A 16,926-nucleotide genomic window follows, 5' to 3' on the forward strand; every position below is an offset into this window, starting at 1 on the left:
GGGCCAGCAATACCTCCCTGCAGCCCCTGGGACCACCACCTCCTCAGGGCAAATTGTATAAAGGAGGGGGGCACACAGCCCCCCTCCTGGTGCCAATATTGGCCTTGGCGACCGCCATCTCCTAGGGCCTGCTCCTACTATGTCCCGGGGTTCCCAACCCTGGGACAAAGCTGTTTGCTTTGGCTTGGTGGGAGCTTTACCACACCTGCCAAGTCATAGCAAGCTGTGCTCCTTCTCGAACAAGCGAGAGCAGAAAATAATACTCTTGCATGCTAGAAGCAGAGAAAAATTGCTTTGACATGTCTATTAGCTCCCTCTCTGTAAAAGCCATTGCAGCTCCTACAGGAGGTGGGGAGCCTGCAGGGACCGTAGAGGCCTAGAGTCTCCCTACATGGTCCCCAAAACTTCAAAGTGGGTGCCCCAGGTGGTGGGACCAGGGCATCCACAAGAGAGGCTGGCCCCCAGGGTATGGGTTCCCTGGGGGTGAAATAGGCCCTTATATAAATAAAAAGACCGAGTGCTGGGGGATGAGGTTCCTGGGACTAAAATTGGCCCATGAGGGGGTCCGCTTGGCCCCCTCTTTTCAATTTTTTAAAAACAAATAAAGAAACAAAAGCCAGGGAATGGGGTCCCAGGGGCCAAAATCGGCCATGGGAAGGTGGGCCACTTGGCCCCCCTCCCTTGATAAATAAATTAATAAGTAAATAAATGGACCGCAAGTCACTGGAGGCCTGCCTCCTTTCTCCACCACTCTGAAAACTCACCTTCTGGTGCACTACTAATTGGGGGATAAAGTTCCCTTGGATGATGATGTTACTTTGGGGGGCAACAAGCCCTCCTGTTTCCTCCAGTAAGTCCCACACAGCAGGATTGCTGAGAGGTTTTAGGAGGCCACACACCCTTTCTACACCACTCTGAAAAAGTGCCTCTAAGAGCACTGCTGGTTTGGGGATTAAATCCCGTAGGATGTTGAGGGTCCTTGGGGGACAATAAGCCCTCCTGTTACCTCCAGTAAGTCCCACAGAGTGCTATTGCTGAGAGGCCTTTAGAGGCCCACCCCCTTTCTCCGCCACTCTGCAAACGTGACTCCTGGAGCACTACTGGTTGGTACAAGAACCCCTCCTGTTACCTCCAGCAAGTTCCACACAGCGGGATTGCTGAGAGCTGGTTGAATGCCCCGTCCCCTCTCTCCATCACTCTGCAAATGTGCCTCCTTGTGCACTGCTTAGGAACAGAACTATTCTTGGGACCATAGAACTTTAGTAGATAGGGACTGAGTCACCATACCGCCTCAGTGGCCCGAGTCCGACTAGCTATAGTGTGTCACTTGCCCTCATACTCATATCCAGAGGGACAAGTAAATGGACACCCCAGAACACAACACCCCCTTTTGTTCACACTCTCATACTCATCCACAATAAGATATGACAGAGGCACGAAGGAAGTTTGAAATGCTTATTTAAACTATTGTGCTCTAGAATGCAGTATACGTGTACCAATCAGAAATCAACTGCCTAGCAAAAATGCCATCAGCATTGTCAATAAACTATATATTATGAAAAGCCCTGTCATATTATAAGACAGAATAACCTAACCTCCCTCCCCTTCTACAGAAGCAAACTGAACATACAGCAAATATCTCTGGGTTTAGCAGCGGACCCTGTAGCTTAGCATACACAGATGGACGTTAAACATCTCGGATACAGCTGTGATCTTCTCTCAGAAAATATAGGTCTCTCTCTGTGTTATATTGCTATACATACCTATATGACAAGGTTTACATGTTCACAAACAGCTGAATTTCTGTGTTGTGTCTAGGTGCAAGTTATGTTATGTTATGTTGTGCTTTGCTATGTTAATTGCACTTGTAAAGCGCGCGATTACCCTTAGGTGTCCTGGCGTTAAGTACTGGTTGCCTGGGAAGTCAAGAGTCGGGAAAGAGCTATTGAGTGAAGAGCCATGTCTTCAAACCCCTACGAAAGAACAGAAGATCCGGGGCAGACCTAAGAGAGAAGGGAAGCTCATTCCAAGCTCGAGAAGCACAGTGAATAAAGCTCCTGCCTCCCCAGTTTACTTTGTTTATCTTGGGGACTAGCACTCGCTTGGCACTGGCAGAGCGTAATGCTCTACCCGGTACATACCAGTGAAACTTATGTTTGAGAAATTGAGAAACGACCCCATTAATAGCCTTAAAGGTGATACAGAGTGCCTTAAAGCGAGCTCTTTGTTTTATCGGGAGCCAGTGCAATTTCCTAAGCTCCTCTTTCACAGGAGCAAATTTAGGTATTCCAGAGAGCAGTCTGGGTGCAGCGTTTTGGACTAATTGAAGCCTGTACATATGTTGTTTTTGTATGTTCAGATACAGGCTATTACAATAGTCCAACCGTGATGTTATCAGAGCCATGACTACTGTCTTAAGATTGCTCTCCGTCAGAAGAGTTTTGATTTTTCTAATGATTCTAAGGGTCATAAAGCAGGCGGACGTTACCAGTCTTACTTGATCACCCATAGTGAGTGAGTTATCCACTGATATCCCGAGGTTTTTGGCCTTCCTGGTGGGTATCGGGCAGATTCCAAGATCTTCCGGCCACCAGTCCGGTGTCCATACCAGTGGATTATTCCCAAATTTCACCACCTCCGTCTTATTGGAATTAAGCTTTAGGCAGTTGGAGGACATCCAATGAGATATAGCACTCATGCAATCGTGAAAGCGATCCCCTACTTCTTTCACATCTCCCTTTGTCAACGACAACACTATTTGTGTGTCGTCAGCATACAAGGTGATCTGGAAGTCAAATGATCTAATAACTCCAGCCAGTGGGGCCACGTAAATGTTAAATAGAGTTGGGCTTAGAGACGAGACCTGTGGCACCCCACAAGGGAGTACGAATGGTCTGGAGGAGAAGCCATCAAGGTCCACTGTCTGAGATCTATCAGCTAGGAATGATTGTAAAAGTTTCCATGCTAAGCCTTTGACCCCAATCTTAAACAGCCGGTCCATCAATAATTTATGGTGGACCATATCAAAGGCCGCGGACAGGTCCACCAAAATTAGAACTGCACTCCCTCCTCCATCAACGGCCTCTCTAATTTCCTCAGTGGACTTCAACAGAGCCAACTCAGTGCTATGATCTGCTCTGAAACCATGTTGTGATGGGTCCAGCAGGTTATTACGATGAAGAAATGCACTGAGTTGGATGTTCATCTCTTTTTCCAAGATCTTAGCAGGAAGGGGGAGCCGCGAGATGGGCCTGTAATAATTAGGATCCTCTGGGTCCAGATTCTACTTCTTCAAAAGAGGAAGAACAGAGGCTTGCTTCCAGATAGAAGGGAATGTACCAGAAGAAAAAACCTTATTTATTAGAAGGGTCAGGGTCATTCCGATTGCTTCAGGCACTTGTTTTGTGATCCACGCCGGGCAAGGATCACTGGAGGCTCCTGAACGAATCGAGGAGAGAACCTTAATGGTCTCTGATACCTCCAGACGTAAAAATTGTTCAAATTCCACCGGAGAACCCCTGTTACCGGCTTGATTGACATTCAACTGTACTGTGATGTCTGCATCGGTAAAAGATGAGAATATGATGTCTACTTTGTGTTTGAAAAAAATCCGCAATTTTATCACAAAATGATAAGTTGCTATAAATCCTGGGGGCAGATGGAGTAGAAAGTTTCTTAATGATACTAAAAATTTCCTTAGAATTGGATTTAGCCAAATCTATCTGAGTTGAGAAATACTTTCTTTTAGCTTCCAATAGCAGTTGTTTATAGGAAGTGATGCAGTATTTATATTCCTTCTTGTCAGCTTCACTATAATTTTTTCGCCAGACTGTTTCTAACAATTTGCAGTACAGCGTTTTTGCTCTATCATCAGAGTACCAGGGGGCCGACGGTATGACTCGTTTAGGAGTCCACCGTTTCCTGGGAGCTAATAGATTACAGGATGTGGAGAGCCATTGATTGTAGGCAGCCACTGCATTATCCACTAACGAGGGAGGGGGGTCACATCGAACTCCTAAGGGACTCGCTGAGCATATTAATGTCCAGTTTTCCCCAGGCTCTGGTCACGATTTCCTTGGCTGGATTGGTGTTAACTGAGTGGATTTCATGACCCTTCAGTTGAAACTGAAGGGCGCAGTGGTCTGACCACGGGATGGGTAGGACAGAAGAACAAACAAGATCGGGGTTGTTTGAGTAAATACCATCAAGGGGGTGTCCTTTTTCGTGCGTGGGGGCCTTGACCAGTTGATGAAGTCCTCCAGCTCCCATAATTTGCTCCAGCCGGTTAGTGTCCGTGTCCAAGTGGTTTTCGAAATAAAAATTAAAGTCACCCAAGACTGTGTATGATTCTAGACAGAGTCCCTCTTCGAGCAAGGTGCCTATTGACTCCAGAAATCCATTTTTAGGCCCCGGTGGGCGGTATAATAATATGCCTTTAAATGTTCTGTGGTTTACCATGTGAACATTAAAGGCTAATGCTTCGCAATCTGTATTTGTAACTGGGAGAAAGCTAGGCCCCAATGAGTCGTGGTAAATAACAGCAAGCCCCCCTCCTTTCCTATGCAATCTATTCAAGGTATAGCAATGGAACCCCAGGGGTGAGTCCCTCACTATAACAAAATAACAAGGGACATTATTATTTGACCTTATCTTCCCTGTTCACTCTAAATCCCATGAAAGAACAGAACAAGAAAACAACTGTAGTCTCTATGAGAACATATAATGTGGCACAGAAGCAAACGTGTTTATATAGTAACGTGTGCAAAGCTAATATGGCCTGTGTCATGCACAGTTAGGCTAACATAAGGAAATTAATAATGTACTCTGTACAGAACACTTGGCACTGGTTGGGGAATGAAGTCCTCTTGGATGCTGAGGGTTCTTTGGTGCCCAGTAGCCCTCCTGTTACCTCCATTAAGTCAGACATAGCAGGATTCCTGGGAGATAGTCGGAGGCCCGCACCCTTTCTCAACCACTAGTTAAAAAAAACATAGAAATTCACTTTAAAAAAAAGGTTACAGTGACGTTATAGTTAAGTAATGCAATTTAAAAAAACATAGAAATTCACTGAAAAAAACAAATGTTACAGGGACAATATAGTTCGACTCAGTTACCAGAGCTATAACTATAATTTACACCCCCGCAATGCACTGCTTATGACCTCACATATTACATCTCTCATGACATGGTCATTGACATCGCACATGACATATAAAATGACATCCACAGAATCACTCACACACCCTTTTACACCCCTTGCAACCTCTCATACTCCAGTCTTACTCCCACACAACCACTCATATACCCATTCACTGACCTATACCAGTACTCACACACCAACTCACTCTTCCATAGAGATAATCACACACCCACTCACTCACTAATACAGCCACTCACACAACCATTCACTCACTCATGCAGCCACTCATACAACCACTCACTCATCTGTACAGTCTCTCAACTCAGCCACTCACTCACCCATGCATCCACTCACACACTCACTCACACAGCAACACAACCACTTACAACCCATTCATACATCCATACAAGCACTCACACATCTGTTCATTCACCCATACATGAAAACAACAAGAAATCCGTGGGTCTACGAATGCCGTACTAATTGTCCAGAGCCACAAATCCAGATGCTATAAAAAAAAACAAAAGTCCTCATAAAGAGTACGGAGTCCCATCACCCACCGAAGTGGCATGCTTCATCATCTGGGGCCTCTTCTTAACCACAACCTGGTGTGGTTAAGGAGCTACAACTCCTGGATGAATAAGGAAGGAGGAGCTCGCGGATGTTTTCTGGGTCTTAACAACCTGAGGAGGCCTAGTAAAACAGAGACTAAAGCTGCCCTAAGTGTGGTGAAATAACATGAAAAGTGCAGTGTATGTGAAAGATCAGTTAAAATTGGCTATCTAACGAAAAATATGTTTATTAAATATCATTAGATGTCAAAGACCAAAAAAAGTGGTCGACATGTTTCAGCCATTAGCGATCAAGAATTATGATTATGGCTTTCATCAGGACCAAATGTTACTACTGCAACATTAACTTACAACAGGTAAAAACAAAATAAACCTGAATAGCAGCAAAACGATACCTCCGGCAGGAATAACCACTCAAATGATGGTAAGTGGAACTGCAGGGGTTCTTTACGAAGTGCCTGTGCAAAACACAAAGGAAAAACACAAAAACAGCATATTAATATAGCAAGGGGGTAGGGGGTAGAACAATTAGTGACTTTCAGCAGTTGGTGCCAACAGGTCTACCACTGATCAGTTTACCCGTCATAGATCGGGAATATACGTCTACGCTCCTGGTGACAACTCAGGGCGTGAGGCAGCGCTCTGTTAAAACAAGAATAAAAAACATCCTGGTATAGAAACAGATATCATAGATGGTAAAGTGATCTGTAACATAACATAACATAACACGTGTATTTCTATATCGATGAGGATATGGCCAGATTAATTTTAACCACTACTCCGAGCATTATTGATACTACCACCCTAACGGCAAGGTAGGCTCTCACTGTATTAGACTGTTTGAGACGAGTGTGCGTACAGCGAGCCGTTGTATATTTATGGTTTTGCCTGTGTGTAGTTAAGATGTGGGTGCATATGTATCAACTACACAGTAGATGCAGCGCGTCTTACTCGTGAGAATTTGCAATGCTCATTTTCCAGCTTGTACCTTGCCGGCGTTTGCACCGTTTGCGTTTGATTCGCCTTGAACATTGCATGTTGGCTGGCAAACTTGGAGCAGAGTTAATCATAAACTGTTGCGTGTTCCTGTTAGGCATAACACGCTCCAAGCTTAGCTCCCTCCCCTTCAGAGATTACTATGTCTAGTCTTTAGCAAGCCTCGTTATATTATTCTTGGGGCTTGATTCGCACTCTATATGCCTCGATGGGGAGAATCTATGTTTACACATAGTCTCGAGTTCGCTTTAGCACGATATGCTTAGCGCGCAGCTTACTCCCGATTTGAGACCACAATGCCCAGTTTCTAGCATGATCACGACGGAGGCTCTTCGTGCTTCATATGCATTGCGCATTTTTTGATGGTCTACTGTGTACAGCCCATGCACAGGGATTTCCTCGCTTGGTTTTATTATTTCTCTAGAGCGAGTTACATTTGGAGTTGTTTGTGAGCTCCTTTGCAGGCCTTTTCACTCTAGGCGCATCACTATTGTTGAAGGTTGTTTGATGCACACGCACAGTAGCTCTATTTTGAGTTACATTGGTCTACAGATCACTTTACCATCTATGATATCTGTTTCTATACCAGGATGTTTTTTATTCTTGTTTTAACAGAGCGCTGCCTCACGCCCTGAGTTGTCACCAGGAGCGTAGACGTATATTCCCGATCTATGACGGGTAAGCTGATCAGTGGTAGACCTGTTGGCACCAACTGCTGAAAGTCACTAATTGTTCTACCTCCTACCCCCTTGCTATATTAATATGCTGTTCTTGTGTTTTTCCTTTGTGTTTTGCACAGGCACTTGGTAAAGAACCCCTGCAGTTCCACTTACCATCAGTTGAGTGGTTATACCTGCCGGAGGTATCGTTTTGCTTCTATTCAGGTTTATTTTGTTTTTACCTGTTTTTTTTTTTATAGCATCTGGATTTGTGCCTCTGGACAATTAGTGCGCCGTTCGTAGACCCACGGATTTCTTGTTGTTTTCAGATAGAGATACTAGGGGATTCTTTCCGTGCAGGTCTTTAAATTTTCCCTTTGACCCCCGTGTTTTACCGGTATTTTTGCGCATTCACCCATACAGCCATTTAAACAGACACTTACCCTCTAATACATCTACTCACTTAACCAAATACCTACTCAAACAGCAACTCACTCACCCATACAGCCACTTGCACATGGAGTCATTCACTCATAAAGCCATTCAGACACTTACTCACACACCAATACAGACACTGACACACCCACTCACTCACCAATACTGCCACTCACACAGCATCTCACTCACCCACTCAGCTACTCACACACCCACTTCTACACCCATACAGACACTTACACACCCATACATACTTAGACACAAACAGTCACACAGCTACTCACTTAATATATGTTAGAAGTAGTATCACTCAGTAGTAGTGCAGCTAGTGTACTAATTTAACTTTTGTAGTAAATTAGTATATATGTGTAATACCTATAAACTCTTAAAAACACACTCACTTGATGATGTCATATGTGATGTAATCAGTGATGTAATTTGAGATGTCATGAGTGATGTCACTGACTATGTCATGATATGTCATGAGTGATGTAATATGTGAGGAGAAATATGTGACTGCAAACTACCAGTTCCATGAGGCCAGGGCCAGACTGGCCGTAGCGGGCACCGGGCAATCCCCCGGTGTGCCGCACGGGTGGGGGCCGGTTTTGGGCCCCTGAGGGCTGTTTTTGTTACAGGGCCGTTTCGGCCCTGCAACAAAATCGGCTGAAAACCGGCCCTGGCGAAGAGCTCGGCGGCACAGGAGAGGGTGGGAGGGGGGGGCGGCCGAGCACTTTGTCAGGGCCGGTTTTGGTTTCCAATCCGGCCCTGCATGAGGCATTGCATTATGAACACACTTGTGATCTTGATGGACCAATAAGAAGGCTGGTACTTAGCGTCAGGTGGTTTCAGTTATCTTGTTGGGTTATGTTGTAGGGATCATGTGATCAAGAGCAAAGATGTTTGAAACATGTTAAATTGATGCAGGATTGCTACAATTATCTGTTTTGTTTTAGCATTTTCCTCGACTTGAGAGCAGCTTCGTCCCTTGGACAAGTGCTTTTCTGAGATTTAAAGGTGGTCCAAACCGTGAAGCTAGCACCGCTGCCAGAAGTGACAAGATGGTCCGAATTGCTTCTGACTACAAACAGGTTTGGAGCATCAAGGGGGCAGCTATAAGTTGCTTTCCTCAAAACTGACTTGTTTATGAGAAAGCGAAGGATAGGTTTGAACTTTCAGTCTACTCAACACACTCGGGGGAGAAATATGTGACTACAAACTACTAGTTCCATGATGCACTGTGTTATAAAAACACTTGTGATCTCAAAGGGGCCAATAAAAAGACTGGTACTGAGCATCAGGTGGTTTCAGTTATCTTGTTGGGTTACACAGTCGGCAGCCTGTGATCAAGAGCAAAGATGTTTGAAATGTGCTAGGCTGATGTTGGATTCCTACAATGATCAGTTTTGTTTTGCCATTTTCCTTGACTTGAATGCACCTATTTTACGCACAATCATTCCAAGTCAGCCTTGAACTAATAAACAATCCTATGTGGTGATATTCTAAAGCACAGGTCAAGCCAAGATCAACAGTAGTGGGTGGCCAACCATCATGTTTTCTTTAGAATTCTTCTGCTTTGGGGCTGACTGTCCTGGTTCCTAGTCTTCTGCTGTGGGAAATGTCCTGATGTCTGGCAGTCAGAGAAGGCAAAGCAAAGAGGGGCATAGATGCAAGAGGATATTATGTTTCGGCAGCAGGTCAAGATGCCTTCAGTGGGCTGATAGGGTGTCACTTAGTCTGATTTCATTCCCCAATCCTTTGAAACACTCAGGGCCTGATTTGGTTCTCAGCAGATGGGTTACTCCGTCACAACAGTGACGGTTATCCAGTCTTACGAAATATAAATGCTACAGCGTTTAATGGGATTTATATTTCGGTAGACAGGTTATGTGTCACCTTTGTGACGGAGTAACCCATCTGCTGAGATCTAAATCAGACCCTAAGACATAGAGAGTTCATAATTTAAGGATGCTAAGCAGGTCCTCACATTTGTGAGACCATTTGTAATGCAGACACCAGCCATGATCACACAGCAGCCTTTCGAGTACTCTGCAATGCACTCCCTTTGTTTGTTACTTGGAACTGTAGCAAATAGGGATCATTTGGTTCCCACGTTTGAATACATTTTTCAGACAGGGGTTGTGGATCCACAGTATAAGGTTTCAGGACCTTTTTGTGTGGTTCTTATTCAAATGTCATGTTGTCCTCATCCATCATGTTTCATGCTAAACCAGGGGCATCCAAAATCTATTGCAATCCAATCAGTTCTCGAACACACACAGTCATGCTACCATACATGTGGTGCACATTCATACCACATACATGCATAAAAAATATCAGCTCAAGGATCTGATTTTTCTGGTACAGCAGAATTGTACGCAACGAGAAGCCAGTAGGCTTGCCTTTCATCAACGTTGGAAAGATTCGCAAAACAGTGCGTTGCCACCACTGCTTTATGTGAAGCCCTCAGGGAATTAACTGTAGTTCATTGCCCACTCTGAGGGCAACCTTGGTGGTCCCTTACAAGTTACAGACAGGGTCTGGACTTTATGTTATCAGGGGCAGGCCTAAGCCTCTCTGTACATGCTAGATTAGCATGACAGCAGGGCAAAAATAAAAGTCAGGATACGAGTTGCATAAGCAGGCAGGCATTCAGGGCATGCTATCCCCTCACCTGCCAACATTCTATAGTCCATGTTGCCCCACCCACCAGCCATCCCACAGTTGTCCGTGTTGTCCACCACCCACCTTCACTTTGTTGTCGGAGTTGCTCTACCCACCTGCCATCCCGTTGTTCTGCATAGTAATCCCTCCATTGTCCGATATAACATCCACTCAGTCTCTCTCTGTTGTTCATGTTGACCCACCACTTACTTTCCTCTGCTGTCTGCGTTGCCTACACACCCTCCTTTCCTCTGCTGTCTGTGTTGACCCTCCCCACCCATCCTACCTCTGTTGTCCATGTTACCTCCCTCAATTGGCATAACCCCTGAAAAAGCTCTGAAGCAGCTAGTACTGGCCGCGCCATAGGGCTTTTTTTCCCACACCCTTCATTGTGTTAGCCACCTCCCATAAACCCTCCCCCTCTATGTATGGCCTCCTGTCAAACCATCCCCCATGCAAGCAATTTTATTTTAAAGCATTATTATATGTTTTATTTTTTATTTTTAACTTTCAGCCATGCTGCACAACATGTCTAAAACCTTTGACAAAGCAAATACCTGAGTAGGTGAGAAATCTTGGCTTCGCCAATGCTTGTTTTTCTTCGTGACTGCAACAGTTTTCTTGCCTTTCCAGACACGTATTTACTGGTGATGCGTGTACCCTATAATTTTAGCAAACAGCAGCTCATCAAGCCTTCCTGCTACGCTGCAGTGCGTCAAATAAAAGGTCAGGAATGTGCCGCATCTACAAGATATGGCGCATTCCTGTCCTTCTCTACTGTTCCCGTGTATAAACAGCAGTCATGCACCAATGTAGACACCCTTGCGTCATGTTGCATGGGTGCCTGCATTGCAGTGATGACTGTTTTTGTGCAGGAATGGACTCCTTCCTGCTCAAAAACCATCATTGATGTAATTTCCTTTTTCGATGTATGGAGTAGTATTCAGCACGCATAGAAAGAGGAAAAAACGAGAAGAAAAAAAGTATTTCTCCTCATTGCACCACTCCAATGCCTCCCATGTGGAAGCGTAGGATTCTGATGCATTCCCAGCTTTTCAAAACATTATAAATCTGGGAATGTGTCAGGTTCCATGGATGTTGCGTGTGAGGTCCCACAGGAACACCCATGCGACTCACCTTTCAAGCAGAGTAATTAGTGAAAGGGGCCCATATTTACAAGGCAAAGAAGAGTCACATACTGTGACTTTATGTGGCCTTGTAAATATGGGCAAGCCCATTGCGCTGCCGGTGCATCAAAGGAGGTGACACACCTGCATCGCAGTGGGCTTGTAAATGAGGCCATCTGTGCACTACTCTTTCGATGAAGTGCCTGGACTGCTGTTTACCAGAGGTCCTGGTGATCATCAATCACACCACAGTGCTCCGAAGCCCGAATGCATCCGGGCATGATATCTGCAAGGCTTTGCCAGAACTCAACAATGTGTGCTCCGCGTGGAAGAGATGGTATTGAATTTGACTACCAGAAACAACACTCCTATTGTATTGCAGAAGGAATGAGGCTCTTGAATTTGGTTACCATCTGGGCTGTGGTGAGATTCATCCCTCTACTAGCCCCAATAAGTCGATGGGCATCTGACGGACTCCTGACTTTCTAGGCTCGGGTGAACTACAGCAAGTGTCTATCACAACATCATGTAAAGAAAACATTTTGAGCGCATGGCACTTTAGTAATTAAACATCGCTGGCCTGCACTCCAAAACTGATTTCGCGATAATTGAGCAAATCACAAAGGCCCTGATTATGATGTCGGTCACAGTTGCCTCCGACCAACATCAACACGGATTCAGGACCGACTGGCCTCCAATCAGTGGTCCTGACTGCAATATTACAATGGTGCGTTCGTATACTCCAATTTCTCTATGGGAGCTTGTGCTGCAGCCTTAAACCAGGCGTAGCACAAGCTCCCATAGAGAAATGGGAGATTCTGTTAATCCCTGCACTGCATGGCAGGCACCTAAAGGTGCAGGGATTAACAGGGGGCACCTCGGCCCCCAACCTGAGGCCGCAGGGAGGAGGGGGCCTTGCTAGGGTCCTTCAAAGTAGCTTTCCAACAGGCATTCCATGTCAGAAAGCCCAACATGGAAAGCCTGCCGGAAACCAACATCGTAATCCCCACAGTAGAAACGCCCTCGTATAGGATACACATGCCGGTTCCAACCCTGTCGGAAGCCAGCCAGAATGACTGGCTGGTTTCAATTCCAACTGCATAGATTGTAATTCGGTGGTCGGAATTGAAACCATTGATGTCGATCGGAGGCTTTCCGACTGACATCAAAATCAGGCCCAAAATCATGAAATACTACAGGCTCTTCCCAGAAGAATATACAAATGAGATGCTAGCAGAAGCAAACTCTGCTGGACAAAACATGGCAATTTTGGATCCTTCCATCGTCTGCTCTGGTATTGCCCCAATCCCCCTATCTTTCCAGAGATGTTGGAAAGATGTCCTTGATGAGATCGCTCAGATGTTTGAGGTCAAACTGCTTAGACTCCCAGCATTTATCATCCTGAGGGTTGAAGACCATCTGTCTTACCCATTAAAGTCACAAAGCGTTTGACACATTACTTTATTGTTGTGTGCTGCTAAACAAGCGATTCTAGGCCTCTTGGACAAAGAAGAAACTCCTAGCCATAGATCACGATTAAAGCGTGTGTGTGAAAAGCTTGCAATGGAAAAATAGCGGTGGGACTAGCAGGCAGAAGTGACAGATTTGACTTAGTGTGAAAATCATGTTTATCTGTGTTGTCATCAGAATTTAAAGAAATAACGTGACCCAAATATTCAAGAGTCTTGCACATTGTTGGGCGTTTCATATAGCAGGGACCTAGGTCTGGAAAAAAGCCGATTTATTTCTGATATTCTCTGATGTGACAGGAATTTATTGGTGTTATCATCTTGAAACGCTACAGGATGTAATGGGGTGTAACCGCGAACCAGAAGTGGCCTGGGCATCATTTACCTTGCCTTATTTATTCACCATGCAATATGGCTTCTCCGCAATGATTACATTCAGTGGCATTCATTGTACTAGCTCTTTTATGTCTTTTTCTTTCCACTATATTAGGCGTCACTGGCTTTGAGATGTATGTGGATGAATGTGAGTCTTTACAATTGTAATGGGAAAAGTTGATCTTAAAAATATATTATGCCTCAAATCACTAAAAACTAATACCCCCTCATATTTTGAAGCTTCTGGTTCTATGCCTTTATTACCATCTCAATGCTCATTTACTGCTGATTGCTGTTCAGGAAAAGATATAAATTCAGCATCTTGTACTACAAAAAATGGTGTTTAGGAGTGCTTCATGTTTGTCTTCAACAGGAGCGGCTCATGCAGGTAAGAGTGGTGAGGCGGTGTGGAGGGGTTCAACAGAGGACAATCTGATTGCTGTCTCATTAAGTGAGAAGCCTCGGCCAAATTCGACCTCACCAGATTCTTGTTCAATCTGAAGATAGCACACCATTGCTTCTTCCATTCCTTTAAAGGAGCCAATACACAAAAAGAGACATTTACCCCCAACAAGTCCAATTTATGATGACTGTTTCCACTCCCAAGGGGTCCCTATCATGTGGTTTGCTCTCCTGTACAACTGCAGCCAACCCCAGGCAATTTCAGTCCTGATGAGACCCTTCTATCCCTTAAAAGGTTTAAACACCATCCACAAGTGTACAAAGGCAGACAGTTTCTCGTTTTCTGTGATACAATGATTTATTCCCTGTGTCTTGAATTGTATTGCATTTAAAGTGCTGTCCTTTGGTATAAAGCAACCAATACACCGCTTATGTTCACATTTTCCTTCACTGTTCTCCTTTGATTTCAGTTTTGGTTTGTTATTAAACCTTGGGTTCGACCATTTATTTCTTCTCTTTAATCTAAATTCTTCTCATGGTTTTAAGATACACCTATGAAGTGTTGATCTGGATAATCTTCGTTAAATAAAACACAGTTCAGCTGAACCGCAGTTACTCACAAATACTGGCTGCGCTGTATTCCTTTGTTATTTAAGAACAAGATTGATATTATAAACATTTACGCTACACAGAAAGATCTGTGAGACTTAAGAAACATTTCCAAAATGAGTTCCATGTGAACGTTTGTTCCAAGGATAACTTGATACCCCTGTTTATATGGACATAAGGGTCGTTCTTGTTTGTGTTTAAATAAGCTACCAGAGGGTGAGCACAGGTTATCGGACACGTGTATCATATTCATCCTATTTGGAACAATGGATTCTGACTGACTTCGATGCTTCCCCGCCAGCCTGAAACTGCAGGGTCTAACACAAGCACTCAGTTCATTCAGATTGTTTTCTTACTCTTGCAATAGGGGTTTTACCCAAACATCATCTCAATTAGTCAACATGGCATTGTGGCATAATCTCAGGCATTTAGCATAACAACCATAATGTGAAATTTTAGAAATTACAACGATTATGCAAGCATAAACAACATTTTGCCTCAGCAAACTAATAATTTATACTCCTTCAATGGAGACACTGCTCCTCACTCCTAGCTCTGGAAAAATATATTGGCTATTTCTTGTTTTTTACTTATTTTAAAGTCGAGTTGTGCATGCTTACATTTTCTGACCTCGATAACATATATCTTGTCATCTTTTTTCCTGGCTCTGGATTGATCTTATCTATAATGTTTGCTCAGAAAAATGAAAATCACTCAGCATCAGGCACAGGGCCCAAATGGTTATTTTAGAAAAGGTATTTTCCTTTGGCAGTGGCACTTTTTGGAACGCTGCTTTTTACAAACCTTCTTTTGTGATTGTGAGCTAGACCGGTTTTGGGATTATTTTAAAATGGAGCTGTGCTTTTTTCCATTTCTGGTATGGATGACCTACGTTCTTGGATCAAGCAGGGTTGAAACAGCAGCCCTCCCACTCTAGAAATTCTCTCTTCTTCAACCCATCACTAATAAAAGTATTTCACTTCAGTCGGATTACAGCTTCTCTCTCCTGGCTCTGGATAGACACACTGGCTATATGTTTCCAAAAATTCTAAAAGCACATGGCCAGGAGGCAAATTCCTGCTTGGTTACTGTGGCGGCTGCAATAGCTGGAGCCTAGAGCTAGACTCCCACGCGAGGTGAACCCTTATTCTCAGCTGGCAACAGCACATCCATATTTATTTCCATCACCACCACAACAAATATCACCATTACTACTACTAAAACCATTACCATGACCAACAACATCATTACTTTCACCATTAACACCACAACTATTAGCCCGACCAGTGTTACAACCACCACAATTACCACCAACGCCATTACCACCACCAACATCACTCTCCTAAACATCAGCATTATCAATATTACCATTCCTATGCTCACTTTTAGCACAACACTATTTCCTACCATACTTTAAACCACCAGTACCTCTTGTAAAAGGCTCCATCGGAATTAAGTAGCCACTTGAAATTGACCTCCCTTTGTGTATGTCATAAATTACAAAAAAGGCCTGACCTTTTGGCTTTGACAATGATTATCGTTTCCTCGAACCCATACTTGTTCCTAGTCCCCAACCCCTAGTATTTTAGAAACGTAGGGGCATATCAGCAACAACCGGCGATAATTATCGCTAAGCGCACTAAGCGCTAGGATAATTATCGCCGGCTAGCGTGGATTTTTATTGTTGAGATAGCGTGCCATATAGCAACGCTTATCTCAAAAGCGATAAAAATCCTAGCGCTAACTGCCAAACGTGAGATTATCGCTGGAAACCCAGCGATAATCCCACGAAGTTTGGCGATAGCTTGCTGATAGGGCGTCACATACTTAGCCATGATATCGACCTTCCATAGGATATCATGGCTAAGTCAGTTTCAAAGCAGACGTAAGGAAAGTAGCGATAACAGAGGTTATCGCTACTTTTCTTGTCGCTATGCTGCTTTGCGTGAGGCTTGATAATAGGACAAATGTCGCTTAGCGACATTTCTCCCGTTATCCTGGGGAGGAACGCCCACTTTGCATCTCATTAGAGATGCAAAGATGGGCGTTAGGAATTCAGGCACTAAGGCAAGGTTTCACGCGATAGCGTGACCATGCTGATATAGTGATAAAATTATCGCCGCTATTCGGGCGAAAACGGCTGCGAAAGCGGCGATAATTTTATATCGCCGCCTTGTAGATATGCCCCGTATTTATTTGTCATTTCAATTGGTTTGTTGTTGTCAAGGTGTTATTGCCGCCTAATTGCCTCTGATGTCTGTGGTTATTGAGTGCTGTTTTATAGTGCATTATAGAGAAAGAAAGAGTACAGGCTCAAGAGCGATTTACTGGGTGCCATCTTGTAGATCTGAAAAGTATGTTATATGTGATGCCATGTATTCTCAAATTGGACTGAGATGAGTCTAAATGAGAATAGTCAATCAAATGATCCGAGTTAATATAGTTTAAGCTAGTCTGGAGAAAGCCTTTGGTGCTTCT

The 16,926-nt window shown here is 44.1% G+C and overlaps 1 long non-coding RNA gene across 2 annotated transcripts in view; it reads left to right on the forward strand.

The window, feature by feature from the left end:
- Positions 1–16,926, forward strand: part of LOC146860925 (uncharacterized) — a 475,355-nt gene that overhangs the window by 327,370 nt on the left and 131,059 nt on the right. Inside the window, exon 4 of one of the 2 annotated variants that reach the window (XR_014978892.1) lies at positions 8,759–8,893. The exons of the other annotated variant lie outside the window; for it this stretch is intronic. This is a non-coding gene — a long non-coding RNA (uncharacterized LOC146860925). The remainder of the gene's footprint in view (positions 1–8,758; positions 8,894–16,926) is intronic. 2 annotated transcript variants of the gene reach the window in all.

This window comes from Triturus cristatus, chromosome 3_1 (assembly GCF_964204655.1).
Source record: "Triturus cristatus chromosome 3_1, aTriCri1.1, whole genome shotgun sequence".
NCBI lineage: Eukaryota > Metazoa > Chordata > Amphibia > Caudata > Salamandridae > Triturus > Triturus cristatus.